General features: G+C 34.0%; 1 protein-coding gene across 1 annotated transcript in view; it reads right to left on the reverse strand.

Annotated features, from left to right (window-relative positions):
• The window catches only part of LOC135141407 (Kv channel-interacting protein 4-like), a 102,801-nt gene extending 86,025 nt beyond the window's left edge, over positions 1–16,776 (reverse strand). Inside the window, exon 1 of the mRNA XM_064072476.1 lies at positions 16,682–16,776. The gene's annotated coding sequence lies outside the window, so the exon portion shown is untranslated. The remainder of the gene's footprint in view (positions 1–16,681) is intronic.
• Positions 16,777–17,531: the final 755 nt, after the last annotated feature.

The following is a 17,531-nucleotide window of genomic DNA, read 5'->3' on the forward strand; positions in this document are numbered from 1 at the left end:
CACAACTTATCAGACACTTATACACATCTACGCAACCAACACAAAATGGTAAAAATCCCTTAAGCTCCCAATTTATCGCATACATATGTTTGAGATTGGTGTAAGAAGCTTAACGGCAACAGTGAATGGTAAACAGGTTCTATAGGACCTTCTATCTCACGCATTAGTAATAATCCTCAGAAAATCGACGCTATAAAGATCATTGGGTCAGCGGCGTTTGCCTTTAAATATTGGTTTATCAGCGTCCTTTACTATAGGAAAATAATAGCTTGGCTGGTTTTTCATTTTATTTGATTCCCTCCGTTATGCACACCAGATCGAACACTTTTATTTTTTCCGATGTCAACATTTACTTCAAATAGATGAGCGCTTTGACCGGGTCTAACACAAAGAAAGATTTTCAGTACCGTCGATATAAATATGTTCAATATTTAAGCAATATTTAGTGATTGTGTTTATTCAATACTATTGAAACGCTACGTGATATAATTAGCATATTTTGGGGTGGAAGACGCAGCAGCTGACGCTTTAGTAGGGTTTGTTAGGATAGGCAATTTTAAAGTATCCATTTTTATTAATAGAACTAATGGATGTGTGCGGAACTTCGTTCGCATTAAGAAGGGTTAAGGTTTTGACATTGCCAAATTTGGCAGTTGACAGGTCGCGCCTTCCATGTATTTAATAATTTGACACACCTAACATTTAGGGATATTCTCTAAATCCATCTAGCTATCGCTTTCCAAGAAAATCTCCCACGAGAATTAAGATTTCGTTTCTAAAAGCATGCAACTCAAACTCGCTGAAAGAATTTCAAGGAATTTTATTTGCAAGAAGTTGTATGGATACACTCATTTTGTTCTCTGAAAGAATTCGTTTTTTAGATGACGCATAATACAACTCGCTTCGCTCGATAAAAAGTCTTCAAAATTTTGAATCCAGCTGACTGCGCCATTCTTGCAAAAAATCAATATAAAATTGTAGTGCCGGGCAGGTGCCCTTACCACTAGACTACGGAGGAGCTTGTCTTTCCCCGCTTACCATTATTATTGAATGAAGAAAATTGATGTCGTAAAACTCGTCTTTCGAAATGTAATTACGTTTTAAAAGAAACAAATTGCTGCTCGCTTCACTCGCGAAAAATAATAGGTTACAGTTTCAGAACTATTGTTTCTGTAATTACAGTATACTTCATAGCATAGAATTTGTTTTCGTTGCTTTATTGTAAGTTTATTTAGGCGTTCCGTGCACATTATATAGTACAAATACTACTGCAACTTCTGCTAACAATAGTACAAATAAGGGAATGCGTCAGACCACAAATAATTGTCCTATAAAACAGAACCCCCAAGTTCAATACCGAAGCTGTATACCGAAGTCTATAATACTAATTAACCACAAGCTTGGCTGCTGTTGAGCCTAGAGATATTAGGTCATGATGATCGAATAGTGTTTCGTATCTCGGACGTTCCACATCAAAGTTTATAACAAAATTTACATTTTTTCCTCGGAAATCGTAACAATAACCTTCCCCAGCGTACTGTTTAAGTTATTCAGGCCCCGTGAAAACTTTGATGTTGTTTTCTTGACATCCGCAGATAATGTAATATGAAAGGTGCTTTTCATGTGCTGTTTTTGTAAATGTTTGTTGAATTTAACCGCAGTTTGGAGACGCTTAATGTCTTACCTGCTTTTGAAGGCTGATGCCTTTATGTAGTTGTGAAGTTTGTTCACTTTCGCATGCTCGCAACTGTGGTAATAGCGGGTTGAAGTAAAAGATAAGTTAATCAATATAGCCAAAAGTATACAATGTTGAAAAGTGAAAAAGCGGAGTTGAGGGTTTTACGGTTAATTAATAACATTAAATTTACAGAACTTGCTGGTGGGATGTTCGAGGCAAGAAAGGGATGATTCTGCTAATAACTATGTATACTTTTTCTCTACTATTATTATTACTAATATATTTCCAGTGCTCAAATGTTGAAAGTTTAATTAAAATGTCATTAATGTTTGTTTGATACAACAAAACTATTACGATTGCTATTTTATGTAGTTTAGTGCGAGCAGATGTAGTGTGCTTGTAGAGTCGATAAAACATTCAGGAATGAAAAACGCTCGAACAGGTGGGTTTAGTTTCTACCGGAGTCCGGAGCCTCAAAACACAGTAAAATGACGTTGTGTAACTCTCTTGTCCAAATAATGGCTAACGGTAGTATGAGCCGGCGTACCATCTTGTTGAAACCAACTGTGATTTATCAGAACATTTTTAAGTTGCTGCGAGAATATATTTGGTTTTTAAATTTTAATTAACTTTTAGAGTAAGTGAATATCCAATATCGAATAAATCAAACATAAAATTTTCATATCATCATCGGGTTCATTCTTCTGAAAATATTGAAGTATAGGGAAAGAATTCCAGTTTGATGAATTACAGAACGAATGAAACAACATTGGCTAAAACCGGTTTACTTAATATAGTCTGAAGAGTCCTATCAACCTCAATAATACATTTTACATAACACGCTGAAGAACTTCGGTAACGAATTTAGCATGTTCTAAATGAAATAACAACCACGGTTAATATCATTCCCACAAGCAATCCATGTTGAGTGAGTACAATTCTTCCAACTTGATCTAATTATTTGAGCATAATCAACTTTTCTAAGTTCGTTACGTTTGTATTAATTAGAGCTTTTAAAATTAATACTACACCCTGGATTTCTGATAACTTTATTAAAACTTGGGGGCGCAAAATCAATAAACAACTTAAGAGCAAACAGAAGTATAAATTTTTCTAATTAGGGAAAAAGAGATAATACCCATTTTCGTTTAATAATAATTAATACAGTGGCCTGATGGCGAACGTATCCCCTAAAACAAATTTTGTGAATGAATGAATGATGAACATTAATTGTGCGCTCCCCTAAACCTCATTTGGACAATTCGCTACGACTTACTTAAAAATTCGGCATTACTTCAAGCTTTCAGTAAAAAAGCAATTATCGGCAAGGTATAACATTTTGATAATTTATAATAGAAGGGAAAGTTTTGCCTCGATTTTTGTTCACAAAAAAAAATACACAAACTCGTCGGCATGTTACAAATGCGAGACTCTAAGAGCGACAATTTGGTTGATAAAGCGCGGATAAGGGAAAACTATAATCACGTCTCTTGTGTTTCTGTCTTTTGTTCCTTACATAGTTAAAAGGGGTTAATGGCACTGATTCATATTACACTAGATAAAATAAAATAAACAGTAGTTGACGAGTACGCTTTGTTACATAAACGGTTGTTTAGAGAAGTGTAACCCTTTGTAGATATAATAATCACGTCTGTTCATAATATAGATCTTGTAGAACATTTCTACCGTGGCGAATTAAGTTAACAACAGAACAGAACTCCGAATTCACAAACGTTATACTAGCTCACCGAAAAGTCGATTATAACCAAATTTCTCAATCACCGTGCATTAAAAAATTGCCCACAACGCAACAGATCTAATTAACACAAAACAGCGAAAGAAGAAAAGTAAAATCGTGATTCAAAAATATTCTAGTCTCTTCCTTCATATTCAGTGATATCAGATTTTTTTATTACCAGTTATTTCGCTGAAATATTAAACTTCTGTATTACAACAAAGAAAACAACAGTTGGCCGTTTATGAATTAAATGCATAAAAGATTGGCAATAAATACGTCAAATATCCAGGACAGTCCAGATAATCAAATAAAAGTTGAAACCATGCGGTGGACCGGTACATAACACGCCTGAACCCAATCCAGTTAAAAAAATTTCAATAAATACCTAAAAAGAAATACAGTTAAAAGAAACATGAAGTATTAGACAATTTGGATTTTTTTGGAAAAATTTGGATGTCTAGGATGAAAGCTCAAGGCAGGTTCATGAATCACAAAAATTTAAAGTTTCGTTGGATGGACCCGATGATAACATTTCTTAGCTTAGTGAATGATAAAACTTATGGAGTTTCGAAAACTTTATACTAAGCCAAACACCAAATGACAAGGAGACACAGCAACGGTAAAAGAGATTCCTTCAAGTATATTCGCTTCAAACACAATAAGAAAAACAACAAGAAAGTAGTAAATACGAGAATATGTAAACATCGACGATTATGGTAATGGACAAGGCAATGAAATGGAAACAGATTTTACCAAGGGAAGCAAATGTTAAAAGGAAGACACGATTATTCATTGTAAAGTGAACATTCTTTCGAAAATGATGCGCCCTGACCATCGACATGCATTTTTGGAATCAGCATATCGATATCCACGTCCTTGAATTTTTTCGCAATTTTTTGACAACTTTTTTTAAAAGTGAAATTTTTTCAATGGTCCACACTTCTTCAAATTTCGGCCAAATTTTGATATTTTCGAAACTTAACTAAATACGCTTTCTTGTAGATTTCGAGTTCTAGAACTCAGTTCCGGCATCGTTTCTGTGATAACTGCAACCGTTTTTCCAGAATCGACCATTGAAATATCGAAATTTTCAGAAATTTTCAAAAATTCGCATTTCGTACCGATTCTTTGGAAAATGTTGCGTCGTGACCGTTACATGCTATATTTTTGGAATCAGCATGTCGACATCTACGTCCCTGAATTTTTTCGCAATTTTTAGACAACTTTTGTAAAAGTGAAATTTTTCCAATGGTCCCCCCTTCTTCAAATTTCGGCCTAAATTTTCAATTTTCGAAACTAGCCTAAATATATTTTCTTGTAGATTTCGAGCTCTAGAACCCACTTCCGGTGTCGTTTCTTTGGTAAGTGTAACCGTTTTTCCAGAATCGACCGTTGAAATATCGAAATTTTTAGAAATTTAAAAATATTCAGATTTCATACCGATTCTAGCGAAAACTTTGCTCCGTGACCCTAAACATTCTATATTTTTTGAATCAGCAGGTCGATATCCACGTCCCTGAATTTTTTCGCAATTTTTAGACAACTTTTTTAAACGTGAAATTTTTTCAATGGTCCACCCTTCTTCAAATTTCGGCCAAAATTTGACATTTTCGAAACTTAACTAAATACATTTTCTTGTAGATTTCGAGCTCTAGAACTCACTTCCGGTATCGTTTCTTTGGTAAGTGTAACCGTTTTTCCAGAATCGACCGTTGAAATATCGAAATTTTTAGAAATTTAAAAATATTCGCATTTCATATCGATTCTAGCGAAAATTTTGTTCCGTGACCCCAAACATTTTATATTTTTGCAATCAGCAAGTCAAGATCTACATCCCTGAATTTTTTCAGAATTTTTAGACAAGTTTTTTAAAAGTGAAATTTTTCCAATGGTCCCCCCTTCTTCAAATTTCGGCCAAAATTTGACATTTTCGAAACTTAACTAAATACGCTTTCTTGTAGATTTCGAGCTCTAGAACTCACTTCCGGTATCGTTTCTTTGGTAAGTGTAACCGTCTTTCCAGAATCGATCTTTGAAATACCGAAATTTTTAGAAATTTAAAAAAAATTGCATTTCATACCGATTCTTGCGAAAATTTTGCTCCGTGACCCTAAACATATAAATATTTTTGCAATCAGCAAGTCAAGATCTACATCCCTGAATTTTTTCAGAATTTTTAGACAACTTTTTTAAAAGTGAAATTTTTCCAATGGTCCCCCCTTCTTCAAATTTCGGCCAAAATTTGACATTTTCGAAACTTAACTAAATACATTTTCTTGTGGATTTCGAGCTCTAGAACTCAGTTCCGGCATCGTTTCTGTGATAACTGGAATCGTTTTTCCAGAATCGACCGTTGAAATATCGAAATTTTCAGAAATTTTCAAAAATTCGCATTTCGTACCGATTCTTTGGAAAATGTTGCACCGTGACCATTAAAATGCTATATTTTTGGAATCAGCAGGTCGATGTCCACATCCCTGAATTTTTCCGCAATTTTTAGAGAAGTTTTTTAAAAGTGAAATTTTTCCAATGGTCCCCCCTTCTTCAAATTTCGGCCAAAATTTGACATTTTCGAAACTTAACTAAATACATTTTCTTGTAGATTTCGAGCTCTAGAACTCACTTCCGGTATCGTTTCTTTGGTAAGTGTAACCGTCTTTCCAGAATCGATCTTTGAAATACCGAAATTTTTAGAAATTTAAAAAAAATTGCATTTCATACCGATTCTAGCGAAAATTTTGCTCCGTGACCCTAAACACTCTATATTTTTGCAATCAGCAAGTCAAGATCTGCATCCCTGAATTTTTTCAGAATTTTTAGACAAGTTTTTTAAAAGTGAAATTTTTCCAATGGTCCCCCCTTCTTCAAATTTCGGCCAAAATTTGACATTTTCGAAACTTAACTAAATACATTTTCTTGTAGATTTCGAGCTCTAGAACTCACTTCCGGTATCGTTTCTTTGGTAAGTCTAACCGCTTTTCCAGAATCGACCGTTGAAATATCGAAATTTTTAGAAATTTAAAAATATTCGCATTTCATATCGATTCTAGCGAAAATTTTGCTCCGTGACCCTGAACATTCTATATTTTTGGAATCAGCAAGTCGAGATCTACGTCCCTGAATTTTTTCAGAATTTTTAGACAAGTTTTTTAAAAGTGAAATTTTTCCAATGGTCCCCCCCCCTTCTTCAAATTTCGGCCAAAATTTGACATTTTCGAAACTTAACTAAATACATTTTCTTGTAGATTTCGAGCTCTAGAACTCACTTCCGGTATCGTTTCTTGGGTAAGTGTAACCGTTTTTCCAGAATCGACCGTTGAAATATCGAAATTTTTAGAAATTTAAAAATATTCGCATTTCATATCGATTTTAGCGAAAATTTTGTTCCGTGACCCCAAACATTTTATATTTTTGCAATCAGCAAGTCAAGATCTACATCCCTGAATTTTTTCAGAATTTTTAGACAAGTTTTTTAAAAGTGAAATTTTTCCAATGGTCCCCCCTTCCTCAAATTTCGGCCAAAATTTGACATTTTCGAAACTTAACCAAATACATTTTCTTGTAGATTTCGAGCTCTAGAACTCACTTCCGGTATCGTTTCTTTGGTAAGTGTAACCGTTTTTCCAGAATCGACCGTTGAAATATCGAAATTTTTAGAAATTTAAAAATATTCGCATTTCATATCGATTCTAGCGAAAATTTTGTTCCGTGACCCCAAACATTTTATATTTTTGCAATCAGCAAGTCAAGATCTACATCCCTGAATTTTTTCAGAATTTTTAGACAAGTTTTTTAAAAGTGAAATTTTTCCAATGGTCCCCCCTTCCTCAAATTTCGGCCAAAATTTGATATTTTCGAAACTTACCTAAATACATTTTCTTGTAGATTTCGAGCTCTAGAACTCACTTCCGGTATCGTTTCTTTGGTAAGTCTAACCGCTTTTCCAGAATCGACCGTTGAAATATCGACATTTTTAGAAATTTAAAAATATTCGCATTTCATATCGATTCTAGCGAAAATTTTGCTCCGTGACCCTGAACATTCTATATTTTTGGAATCAGCAAGTCGAGATCTACGTCCCTGAATTTTTTCGGAATTTTTAGACAAGTTTTTTAAAAGTGAAATTTTTCCAATGGTCCCCCCTTCTTCAAATTTCGGCCAAAATTTGACATTTTCGAAACTTAACTAAATACATTTTCTTGTAGATTTCGAGCTCTAGAACTCACTTCCGGTATCGTTTCTTTGGTAAGTGTAACCGTTTTTCCAGAATCGATCCTTGAAATATCGAATTTTTTAGAAATTTAAAAAAAATTGCATTTCATACCTATTCTAGCGAAAATTTTGCTCCGTGACCCTGAACATTCTATATTTTTGGAATCAGCAAGTCGAGATCTACATCCCTGAATTTTTTCAGAATTTTTAGACAACTTTTTTAAAAGTGAAATTTTTCCAATGGTCCCCCCTTCTTCAAATTTCGGCCAAATTTTGACATTTTCGAAACTTAACTAAATACATTTTCTTGTAGATTTCGAGCTCTAGAACTCACTTCCGGTATCGTTTCTTTGGTAAGTGTAACCGTTTTTCCAGGATCGATCGTTGAAATACCGAAATTTTTAAAAATTTTAAATAAAATTGCATTTCATACCTATTCTAGCGAAAATTTTGCTCCGTGACCCTGAACATTCTATATTTTTGGAATTAGCAAGTCGAGATCTAGATCCCTGAATTTTTTCAGAATTTTTAGACAAGTTTTTTAAAAGTGAAATTTTTCCAATGGTCCCCCCTTCTTCAAATTTCGGCCAAAATTTGATATTTTCGAAACTTAACTAAATACATTTTCTTGTGGATTTCTAGCTCTAGAACTCACTTCCGACCTCGTTAATTTGATAACTGCAACTGTTTTTCCAGAATCGACCGTTGAACTATCGAAATTTTTAGAAATTTAAAAATATTCGCATTTCATACCGATTTTAGCGAAAATTTTGTTCCGTGACCCCAAACATTCTATATTTTTGGAATCAGCAAGTCGAGATCTACATCCCTGAATTTTTTCAGAATTTTTAGACAACTTTTTTACAAGTGAAATTTTTCCAATGGTCCCCCCTTCTTCAAATTTCGGCCAAAATTTGATATTTTCGAAACTTAACTAAATACATTTTCTTGTGGATTTCTAGCTCTAGAATTCACTTCCGACCTCGTTAATTTGATAACTGCAACTGTTTTTCCAGAATCGACCGTTGAACTATCGAAATTTTTAGAAATTTAAAAAAAATTACATTTCATACCGATTCTAGCGAAAATTTTGCTCCGTAACCCTAAACACTCTATATTTTTGGAATCAGCAAGTCGAGATCTACATCCCTGAATTTTTTCAGAATTTTCAGACGACTTTTTTACAAGTGAAATTTTTCAAATTTCGGCCAAATTTTGACATTTTCGAAACTTAACTAAATGCACTTCCTTGTATATTTCGAGCTCTAGAACTCACTTCCAGCTTCGTTTCTTTGATAAAGGTAACGGATTTTCCGGAATCGAACGTTGAATTATCGAAATTTTGAAAAATTCGCATTTCGTACTGATTCTTTCGAAAATGTTGCTCCGTGACCATAAACTCGCTATATTTTTGGAATCAGCACTTTGGAATACATATCCCTGAATTTTTTCAGAATTTTTAAACAACCATTTCAAAACTGAAATTTTCCACCTCATACAAATTTCGAACCATTTTTGACGATATTCGAAATTTAACGAAATACTTTTTCTTGTAGATTCCGGGCCGCAGAAGCCACTTACGGCCTCATTTCTTCGATAACTTGAACCTTTTTCCAGGATTAGTTAATTAATTCAGTGCATTGAAATATCGCAATTTTTAAAAATTTCAGAAAATTCAATACAACACGTACGTCATTTTGTGACGACAATTATATAAATTTTGATGTACAGTCTAATACAAATAACAATATTGTGTTCTTAGATTATCCATTATACATAATTACAATTGTAACAGAATAAAGGAACAAGTCAATACCAGAAGCATCATTCCCGAAGCGGCATTTTAAAGGTTTTGTTGCCCTTGAACGCTCAAATAATATTCGTTCGGTGATCCTTGGATACGCGATGTAAAAAATATTAATAAAAATGTAGGCAAATTAATATTTGATTTCGTCTTTTTAATAAATCGAGGGTCAAGAAGTAGTCGTCATTAATATTAAAAAAGTCTAAAATTACGATCTTAAAGAACTTCATGTTTCATTAAATGTATGTTTGTTTAAATAATACAGATTACAGGAACGTCAGGTAAAACGCAATTTTAAAATCCATACTGTCCAAATTCTAAGTATTTTATTCCAGTTTATTAGTTATTGCTCTTCTCTTCATGAATAAACACGTGCACAGGAGCGAGGTGAAGATGAATCTAAATACTTTTCTCCGAAGAATACATCTGGATCAAGGAAAAAGGAAATTGAAAAGTTTTGAGGGTAAAGGAAAAGTCCTTAGTTAGGTAATAAGGAGGAAGCAATTTACATAGATTGTGACTTAACACTGACAGAACAGACAATGCAAAAGAGAAGAGAAAAGGAAACAATCGGTTTACAAATAACGGAAGCCAAAAGGCGATGAAAACGGAGATAATGCAAGGTAAAAAAGAAAAGAGAAAAGAAATGGACTTGAAATATCCGGGGTTTGAATGAAGAAAGAGAAGTGAGAAGTCTGGAGGCGGAAGCTAAAGATATAGACTGGATCCACCAGCAGTACAAGAGACACATATAAAAGAAACTAAAACAACGGAGTTATATAAAGGAACTTGGATATCACCAAAACGTGAAATTTAATCGAAGAAGAAGAATAAATGAAAGGAAAAATTTTACCAAATGCTCTTGGTGTGGACTCCAAGGGTGAATTTTTAAGTAAAAAAATGACTAGCTCGGTTAAGGATAAGGATAGGGCCTCAAGACCGTGTCTAGTTCGCTTAAAGGAACTCTTGTATGTCTGTTCCGTTAGCCTCCTCCTTTCCGGTTTACAAAAGGCAGCCCATTCAGACCTAAATAAGTTTAGAGGGTACCCAGAATAATAATTATTATTTGTATTCCGATTTAAACTATATTCCATTCATCGTTTAGGTCAAGAAGTTAGTAAATTAGATTGTTAGTAGTTGTGCAGAGCTTTATTGATTGTAGGAACTATTAAACTTAAAGTAGCGCGAAATTCAAATTTAACGATAATTATAAGTTTATAAATGTATTAAATAAACCATCGGAGAATTCGGTTATATTTTCGGTGTGTGTTTATTTTTTCTACCAAATAGTTTGAAACGTTCGCATTTTATGCCGCTAAAATGAAAAACAAGGATAAATGCAGCCAACGACTCTTCGTCATAAATAAAAAAGTATAAAAGTGACTTGTCGAAAACAAAGCATATTTTGCATTTTGCACGAATTATTTCACAGAAACAGTCACATTTGATACTCAGAACGCAGAGAAAGCATTTCTGGGAAACAAAAAACTGTCAATGTTAGTGAGACCAGAAAATTCTCGTGTTAGCGCGACTCATAATGAGAGCATCTCGGTGAAATACTGCAACCGTAAAAGCACGAAAATGCCTGTTTTGGCTGAAACAAACACACAAGCAAGAGAATCTTGTTAAAGTAGTACATCTCTATTGTATATGATGAGAAAATATGGGATGAAATATGGAATGTTACAAAATGTAAGTGAAGTGTTTTCGCGGCTAGTGGTGTTAGATGAATGGACCCTCGTTCTGAGCTCGCACGATTCTGAGTTCATAGTTTCTAACCGTTTCGACTCACTTTGCTCGAATTAACGAATTTTCGGTCGAAAGAATTGCGGTGCGAACGTCGTTCGCCCAAATCGGACAATTACTCTTTCAACTCCTCCCTTTCCGGGTTAAATGCAAGTGGCTGTGGGAAATTACTCGCTGCCCTAGAGAATAGTTTCACTGATTCTATTATTAATTATGGTTTCTTTGTTAGGCCCCGGCGGTAAAAGCACAGTCGAAATACGTGGTTAGACTACGTTTTTTGTGTGACTATTAAGAAATGGGTTCATTATACGTACACAAAGACAAAAGAACTCGCAATATCAATTGTTGCAGGGGCAACTGTCTTTTATTTTCTCATTAGCTCTGTTAACAGAAATTTATATTATTTTCTTGATTTACTTGTTTCCATTAATCAGTTTAGCGTCTTTGAATTACCGGATAATTGATATAATTTAATCACACGAATGAATTCAAAGACGACTTCAAACACACCATTATTTTCTCTTAACTTCTTGTTATTACGTTTTAAGTGTGAATGGCCCTTTTAAACAGATTAATTCGCGTTTGTTTACCGACCCAAGTACTGAAAAAAAAATCGCCAACAAGATACTTTCTCTTGTAAAGGGCCTGTTTAAATATTTCAAAGCAAACACACAAAAGGCGCGTATTTGAGTTTTACAAACGTTTCATTTTTGCTAAGGAGTAAGTCCTAAAATCCCGACTTTATAAACACAGCTGAACGGAGCGCCCTTGTTGCTCTACATTACCCAAAATTACATTGTTTCAACTTTGGGGATGATATCATTAATTAAGTAATAATGACGGTCCTTAATATAACGATTGTCTAAAGTGCAATGCCGGATCCGCAAAACCCGCCACCTTTCTCAACAAAAGTAAAGTTAATTAATTTTTATTAAGATAGTATATTTTGAATATTTGGTGTAGAATGGAGCTATAAAAGTAACTCAATTGTTTCAGTGCCGTATCTTTAATGAAATGAGCAAGATACAGAATTTCAGGCTCACATTTTATTAGCCCGCACCGCAGTGCTCGACGCGCCCCACATTTCACGGAAACATATTAGAACTGTGGGAAACTCATTCGAAAAAACGACTAATTAAAAGCAAATAGGGCGAATGATATTGTTAATCAACGGATCTGTTAATATACAAATTCAGAAATCAATGAAACGCACTACTTAACCCAATTCCCGAAATAGCACCCAAAATTCTAATATCTGTTGAATAATTATAATGATTTTTACTTTTAAATGAATCAATAATTGTCCAAATTAGGAAACAGTCCGATCATGTTAATCACAGTACGTCAGCACCGAGAACCTCAACTCTGATCCAGGTCGGGCGTTCACTAATACGATACCTCCCCAATCATCTTCGCCCATTGGACATGGTTCATTTTGGAAAGACAAGTTGTAAAAAGTTGAAAGAAAAGAAAATAAAGTAAAGGACCTAAAAACGCTAATCAAATTGGTGATTATTTCGTTTTAATATTTCGTCGAGGGAGTTTCAAAGTTAAATTGTAAAATTTTATACAATGGTGACTCTTTTCGATCGCATTGTTGGTGGATTATATTATATTATATTCCTAACACACATCTAAAATTTGAGAACAATTGGTGTAATAAAATTCGACACACGCGGCAAGCGACAGACAGACAGACCGAAGTAGCTTAAGTTTGGAAGTAAAAAGCATTATGTAAATAAATAAAATTGCGCTATGCTTTTTTAGTTTAAGTTTAGGTTTTACGTTGAAGCATTAAACGTAATAAAAGTGAGATTATGTTCTTCGTAGAAACAGCACAGATGCTTTGTTTATCAGACGATCTAACAGTAATAACAGTAAAGGCCTGGATTGAATGCACAACCAGCCATAGAAGAAATTGGGTTGATCTTACAATTAATTGAGCTCGTTACAACTCTGGCTAAACTAGACAATTATGAAATAATTGGAGTACATAAAATCTATGATACCGACTGCAGATAACGATAATAAGGGATTTATCCTAATTGTTCAACCACTGCGAAACTCCCTGCAACATGTTTACTCCATATATGCGCAAAAAACCACCACCTTTTAAAATTTCCCACTTTTGCAATTAGAGCTACGTTTCAACATTCTCTCTTAACGTGATTTAACTTGAAACCGTTTTCCCTGCCAACTGAACATGATTACAACATAGTCTTCACTCATATATCTCGACAAAGCTAAAAAAGCTTGAAATTTTTTCCGCTCTCTTTGTTTTTAATTTTCCAGCAATAAATCAAGTGGAATAGAAAACTGAACAATAAAAATCGAATTTTACCACTCAAGAAACAGCCAAATGAAGTATTTAATAGATTTATTTTGACGAATGTCTAAGTTCATATTTTCTCGGCATTTAGTAGCTCATGGAACACGAAAATGCATGTTTGCTCTGTTAAGTACAAAATTATATATGCATATGACGTGGAAAAACTATCAATAGATTGCTAATAAAGTGATTCATTACTGTGATGGACTAAACTTAAAAAAACGTTATAGATGTACGATCGAACTAAAGCCTGATTGTCACTTTGTGATTGATTCTTAATTTACTAATAAAGTTCCCAGTTTTACGGCATCTATCGAATGTTCGCTGCCTTAATAAGATCGTCAACACCGAAAGGGTGGTGAGACATGTATTTATTTTAAAACGTCTTTCGCCTTTCGGTTCTCTATTGAATAGGTAAATGTGGATATACCTGAAATAGAATCAACCAGATTCAAGTACAAAGAAATATATGCGCTATCTCTTTTTATGGCGGCGATTCTTTTCCCGAAGAAACAGTCGTAACGGTGTTTCTTTTATCCAAAATCATTTCTGTAAAATATAAAAAATTTGTAATTTGTTGTAAGTATTTACGCCGAACTTTCTTCGCCTTGCAAACGCAACCAAATTAGAAATGCCTAAATAATTTTACATATTTTTTCACTGCTAGAAATACGTGTTCCCTAAGCTAGATTCAGAGTCCGGTCGTACGCTCTCCTCTAAATAAAAATTGTAATGAATAAAGCATTGCCTCCTGGACGGGTTGAATAAAGCACTCTTAAAAAGTCTCGGTCTTCTACAGAGAATCCCTTATTCGGGATACAACGTCATCCCTCTGCAATATTTATATTCAAATGTGGTGGGAAGGTGGCGCATACATGAATTACAACTTCAAAAAAATATAATATCGCAAAACAATTGTCTGGAGTGTTTAAGCGGTGTGCCAGATTAGTGTAATACACCGCCATTTTTCACTTTTATTGCCAAAAAATTAAGTCTTATCGGAACAGGGGATGGAACGAAATTAGGATTATTATACCCAATATATAAGATCTGGATCTCGGCGAAGGTCGATCTAAAATTCCATGCAATTCTAGAGCTCACCGTTGTCGTTTTCGGTGGTTAAGGAGAACGTAATCATTATCTATGAAATACGACGCATTTTTTATAAATGAGGATCGCATGACATAATCCATATAATATTTAAAGCAGAAATCCGCATGAAGATGCTGCCATCGTTTCGTTGACAAAAACATAGTTTTCCAGATGGACAATTAAATTCCGTACAAAAATTAGGCATAAATGATTTTCCAAAACCCAATGTTGAGAAATGTAGCCATGACTCGATAATTTGGATAAAGAAAAGTTAAGGAAAATTTTTTGAAAATTTGAAATTAGTTAGACTACGAAGTATTTCCATCGTCTACTCCAGTTCGCCTTTTTTTGGAACACAAAAAAATTCTGGGAGGAACAAAAGAGAGATAAAGAAATATGTTACTAGGCAGTTAGGCACGTTTAAACTAGGTTTACTTAACAAAAGTTTGCGATGACGTCATACAATGTTTGGAAGCTATAAAAGACAACATTTACGTAAAATTCAACAGTCATTTAAAATTAATCAATCAATGTCTATAATAATTGACATCTTCGTTACCTTCCAAACAATAAAATTCAAAATTTGACAAAGTTACTGAAAATTGCGAATATTTTTGGAAACAAACTATAAAAATTACATTTCTAAAATCTAGAAGAATCCAGGAATCGATCATAAATTATTCCAAGCATTCTTAATTAGAATTACGTTTCTTAATATACAGGTGTCCCAGATAAAACTCCGCGGCCTTATATTTTGAGAACGAATAGACATATTAAAACTCTGTAAACACCATTGCTTTTAGCTTGAAAAGAGAAGCTTAATTTAGTACATCCAAGTTGCCGTCCGTAACAGCCTGACATCGACATATGTAATTGCTATTACTCCTGAACACTTTCTATTTTCTGTTTCTAAATACAACTACAAAAATTAGTAAAAAATGTAGTGAGAGACATACTAAATAAAAAAAGTATGACTACAATTTGATTATCATTCCTTCATTTAATTTATTGTATTATTTCATAAATTGTATACAAGCATAAGGTACTTCGTTCTATACGGGTGTCCCACGACACCTCACGTTTTTTTTCTTTTAATTACAAATGATTAAATTACTGTTAAAGTGATATAAAATACTTTGGTGTATTCAAAATCCTTTAAAAAATTATACGCCGCATATTTGCATGTACTAAATTAAACTTCCCCTTAAACACAATGGCGTTTACAAAATTTCAATATTTCTATCCATAAAGCGCGTAGTTTTTCTGGGACACCTGTGTATTAAAAAACTGTATCATATTATAATATATATTTAGATTTTAACAATGTTTTAACATTGTTGCTAACCAGAAATAAATAGCGCTATTAACTAATATTTTTTCAAAATTAAAAATTCGTGCACACTGTGTAGTAAGCTTGCGTTTCGTATATGTAAAATCTATCGTTTTTTCAATAAAAGAGTGTGATCACAGCAGGAAATAACCCGAAACTATTTGGCTTGAAAAATCCGGTTATTTCCCGTTACGAAAAAAATATCTCACTTTAAGCGATTCGCGCTATTCGAATATTTTTGCAATCATCAGAGACAGGTACACTTTGTCGCAAACTCTTACTATTTCAAAGAAAAACAATAAAATATTGACTTTTCCTTGCTCCAGTAAATGCAAATATCCGAAAAAAAAATGTATCTAAGAAAAGTTTGATGCGAAAAGTTAACCTTATCCTGATCAACCCTGCGTCCATAAAAGCTATAACAATGATAACATTTCATCCCTGCTTTATCAGCAAAATCGAATTAAATAAAAAAAATCACAAAGTCACGGCTTCGCATAAAACGCAATTCGTGGTCATCAACCCGCCAGAGCAGTAAAAATAGTAAAATACAAAAGTAATAAAGTCGAAAGGGGAATCACATGTGTTTCGCGAGTCCGTAAGATTAAAGTGCCAATAAAGCTTTTGATTGCGCGTTTATCTGTCGCACACGTTTTGCGCTAAGTTAAAAAAAATTTAGATTTGCGGGAGTTTTGAAATTTGGGGTTCCCCGTGAAGGTGTGTATGTGTGTGTGACATAAAAATCCACATACCGTTTATTGGTGCACACGCACTTGTTGGAGTTTGAAAGCTTGGAAGTTGCAGTCGCGCGCGTTCGGGTGCTGGCAGGACGAAGGCAGGAGTGAGCTCGGCGGCGGAGACACGTGAATACTGCAGGCGTCGCAACTCCCCCAGTGTTGCACCACGCCGGTCTATCAGCCACAGGACCGGATTATAATTCACTCTCCCTCTCCTCCTGGCAACGCACTGCGATAAAAGCGCGCTGATTTATAAACATTTTAAGGGACTGAGCCGGCTCTGGGGAACATTGATGGGGTATAGATACCAAGTATGCAAGAATTACGCCAAGAAAAAAAAAAGTGTACACCGGGTGTTCCAGATTTCTCAGGCCGTAACTCCTTTATTAGTTGATATATCGGAGTGCCGTAAAAGCCATATTTAATGACACGTTGAATAATACGTGACAGTAATATCAAAAGCAACATATATTTTTACAAAGGGTCATTAAATCACATTTTTTTTTCTAAAATTATTTAAACAACTTTAATGCATAATTTTTAACAAATCGTATTTTGTTATTATTATTTTTTTTGTATATTAATATTAAGGGGCTATCATAAAAAATTATAGGGGTATAAATCAAAATAATAAGCTGTTGACAAATGGACCCATAACAATAATAAACCAAATGAACTAACAAGGGTTTGTTGAAAATTCATCTTACTAGACTTCCTTAGCTTACGCTAGGGAAATAAAAATATATAAAATATAAATAACATTTACTACACATTTTACCATCCACACGTTATTCCTAACACCCACAGAAAAGTCGACAACAATCGCTCCAGTAGTTTCGGAGATCGTGTCTAATAAAAATCAACA

Source organism: Zophobas morio, unplaced genomic scaffold, assembly GCF_036711695.1.
Source record: "Zophobas morio isolate AGI-343-1 ecotype UQ-CSIRO unplaced genomic scaffold, CSIRO_AGI_Zmor_V1 ptg000044l, whole genome shotgun sequence".
In the NCBI taxonomy this organism is placed as follows: Eukaryota; Metazoa; Arthropoda; class Insecta; order Coleoptera; family Tenebrionidae; genus Zophobas; species Zophobas morio.